Raw genomic sequence first — 4,040 nt, forward strand, 5'->3', positions numbered from 1 at the left:
CAATTCACTCGCTCACCCTGAGCAAGGACAACAGAAAAGCCTACCGCAGAAGGGCGAACCGATCTGCCACAGAACACAGCCGCACTCGTTGCCGCGCAACGAGGCACATCGCAAGCCTACCGCTGATGAGAAAACTCATCTGCCCCAGATATCATAATTATTAATGAGTTCAATTAAACTTTTAGTGTTATCGCTACCTTATGCTACAGCGATATCTCAGTGCCAAAGACGCCGCTTGCACCGCCTCCACCACGATCTTCGTTGTCGCCACACCATTCAGAAAATGAATTATTCGCATTTACAAATTTATTATGGCGACTAATATACCCCAAATATACTTGTCTACTACAACTCACTGAAAAAAAAGGGACTTCCTTTACCGGAAACATTTTGAAAAAAAAGGGCAAGCAAACCGGGCTGTATTTTCAGCTGGATATGAACAAACACCACAAAGTGGATTTCGGGATGGTATCTGCCTCAAATTAATAATAATTTAATAATTAAACACCCATCACACATTGCCACAAGCGTGGCTCCAGTAACCAAAGACCCCATAGTGATTGTACCAACTTTTGTTAATAACTTTCAGTTAAAAACCCGAAAAAATGTATGCGCGTACAATAGAACTCTAGCATCCTACTAAAACTAATACCGTCAGTACTCCCTTATGTAAACCGTGAAGAGTAAATTATACAGAAAGATCTACCTTCTTATTGTCGACATCCTGTTCACCAGCAGCATGAACTTTATCCTGCCCGCCGAGTTCTTTCTCCGATGTCACCCAGATACGACCACCAAGAAATAGTCCTTTATCATCATCTCGTGCATTTGCTTTACCACCATTTGGCCCATTGGTGCCGGTACCGTTCTCGTCGTTGATGGTTATGTTTTTGGCTCATGTCGACGTCATTACCCCTCGAATTAGCCATTACACATGGTTAACCATAACTAGCGGGCGGGCCTATTTCAATTCTTAAATATAATTAGTGCTTCTGAAATAAAGATAATATTACATTATAAATCTCATTCCATTTAAGTCCACTCAATTACATACATACATCACTTTGATGGCCAATTTCTGTATGCCAACGCTTGTGAACGCAAATGTACCTCCAAAGATGTGGGTATTGGAGGTGTTAGTGGTGGCGTCAAAGCCGTTAGTGTTGCTCTTGGCTCTGAGCAACCATAAAACAAAGTGTATATAATACAGAAAAGCATCGGAATGGGAATAATAATGCGAATATACGTGCAAGTGCGTGTAGACCAATAACGATGGTGTTAGCATCAACAGACTTGAATATGCATTCAATAGATTAATAGTGGTTAAGAGATTACCCTGGAAACATTCCAATACACATATACGCTCATCAACGCCCAACGATATAACATATGTTGGAGCAAGCGCCAGTAAATAAATCCCACACACATAACATACCATCCTGAGAACCAGAGCCACCTGTGCCAGGTTGCCAACGGTCTACGAAAAGGCGCGTTATCGCCCCACAATGGCCGTGTAATGTATATTCGATATTGGCATTTGACAGGCTATATACCCTGAGCGTATGATCCTTACTGCCGGTAAACACCATACAATTCGAGACCTCCATGCAAGTGACAGGCTGGTGATGCCCATGACGCACTGCTATTAAAGTGATTTTTCATTTCCTCCTTATTATTGTTGGGATATGGGGGCGGGCGTTCGGTATGGTTTTGTTGTTTTTGAGATAACGATTGCTGCGAATGATGCGCTAGGCCAATTCTCCCAGCTGAACCAGCACGCGTTTGTGTTCTTCGATAAGCTGACGTGAAATTCCAATCGATTTGTTGTCCTTTCCAATAGGTTGCCAGTCGATAGAATTCTAACCGCCCGCATAGTCGTGCGATAATGACGCGATCACCATTTATATGAATGTGAGTTATGCCCAAATTAAGTTTCGAAGTTCCAGAAAAAATACACTTCAATACACCTTCCGGCGTTTCCCACAATTCAATACGTGCGTCCGCACAACCTACTGCCAAATTTTCATCAAACGCATTCATGCACCAAATAGGCGAATAAATCAAACGTTCGAATACCACCTCACCACTATCACGCTTCACTGGCAATTGCATATGTTGACGATTGATTGTTGTCAAATGCTCACCATTTCTTGCATCCCAAACCTTAATTTGGCCATTTAGATAAGACATTCGATCATATACCGATGGCCGGCAATTTTCGTTGGCACTCCTTCAAGTATATGCTCAGTTTTTCGTTGTATTTCTGATTCTTCATACCAACTGGAACGCCATTCGGCATAATTACGTGTACATATACAACGATAGAATACCACCATTGTATAGCTAAGAACAAAATGCTAATTAAGCACATAGAGATGACGAAAAAGAATTCCGTCGGACCTTTTGGATAGAGTGGTGCACCACCAGAAAATACTATTGGCGATTCACGTCGTTCACCGTCATTAAAATCGATAGGATCGAGTGCAGCAGCTAAAGCTTTCCACTGAAAGTTTTGCATGATTTTCTCTCGAGGATTGCATAATAGTACTGCTGTTTCGGGACTAATGGCGTGAGATGGCTTACTGGTGGGTACTAGAGTAACATAGCGTCCGCTACGCGATATATTATATTGTTTCATGATGGCACTCCAGTTAAAATTCGATAGAAAGTAATTCAACTCGAAGTCGGGATAGAGTAGGCGGCGTAGTTCGGCTTCTGTGTTATTGATAGTTCCTTCATCAGATTTGCCTACTACGCTGGCTTGACTGGCTGCGGTTTCGCCTTTTGGTTTGCGAATTGAATGTACTCCCGCTGCCATTGACGCTGCCGCGTTTCCATTACGATTGCCCTTTAGTCCAGCTATATCTTTGCCATTGGTAGCTGCGCCGTTTAAAGCATTTTGCATATTCGAGAAAAAATTCGACACTGCGCTTTGTTCATATGTTTTAACGAAATTTGGTGTGTCGTCAATCGTAAATGTTGTTCGATTGCCATCTACGGCAAATAAATCTTCAAATATCCCGAATTATAAACGATCGAACAAATCCAAACACTCATCCAAATCATGAAGGCACGTTAAAAGAAACGTGTACGTGCCCATAAATTTACAATGCGCAAACGCTTTGGGATTTGACCATTTTTATTAGCTTGTACGCTATCTGCTGGGTGTGCATTGAGATCGGCAAATGTTAACTTCGGATGTGATTGAGAGCGATGAAACATGCCGAAACCACCAGCAGTACCGCCACCACTATTACCAATCAAGGATGTATCGGAAATATTTTTATCAATGAAAAGGTAATCACTGCACACATCACCTGGATGCAACGTTCGGTTGGTATTTGCCACTGTATATTTCAGCATCATTTTGGGCAAGTGTTTTGCTTGTGATCGAGTAGCTTAATATTCATCGCAAGTATTGTGGAGAACATTTGTAACATGAAATCCGATAATAAACCGATAATGGCAAAAATACTAAATTTTTGTATGCGCTAACTCTACAATCGGGCATTAATAAAACGGTACCAATGGCGGCGCTAGTGCCAAATTTATGCACACATGGTACACAATTGGAAACCCTATCAAAGGATACACTAGATCGTGCTTTCGTTGTATTCCGTAATGCTTCGCAGGACGAACGCTTAAATATTATGACGGGACTGAATCTGCTCGAATTGATAGAGTTACGCGCCAAAGGTTGGGAAACTAATGGCTTTAATTCGTATTATAAAACTAACCAAGTAACGAATATCGATCTACCAGATGGACATATTGATCTAACACAAAGCGGATCTCTAAGCACCTCCCCCACATTTGGTGGGGCTGGCGCTGCTGCTGCAGCAGCTATAGCTGCTGTTGGTTCAGCGCAGCAAACGCAATTATTATTAGCCCCAGGCGAGGTAATACGAGATTCGCGCAAGTTTACAAAACCAACCACAATTCCGGGCAAAAATCATATTGTGAGAGAACGAGTGCTTAATCTTCAGTGTACATCGCAGTTGCAACAGCCAGGATGCTCCGTACCAAAACCTGCAAAGAAA

The 4,040-nt window shown here is 42.2% G+C and overlaps 1 pseudogene; it reads right to left on the reverse strand.

Moving 5' to 3' along the window:
- Window positions 1-973: 973 nt before the first annotated feature.
- LOC137254387 (sterol regulatory element-binding protein cleavage-activating protein-like) lies at window positions 974-3,491 on the reverse strand (annotated as a pseudogene).
- Between the last annotated feature and the right edge of the window lie 549 nt (window positions 3,492-4,040).

The sequence above is a fragment of the Eurosta solidaginis genome, chromosome 5, assembly GCF_040869045.1.
Source record: "Eurosta solidaginis isolate ZX-2024a chromosome 5, ASM4086904v1, whole genome shotgun sequence".
NCBI lineage: Eukaryota > Metazoa > Arthropoda > Insecta > Diptera > Tephritidae > Eurosta > Eurosta solidaginis.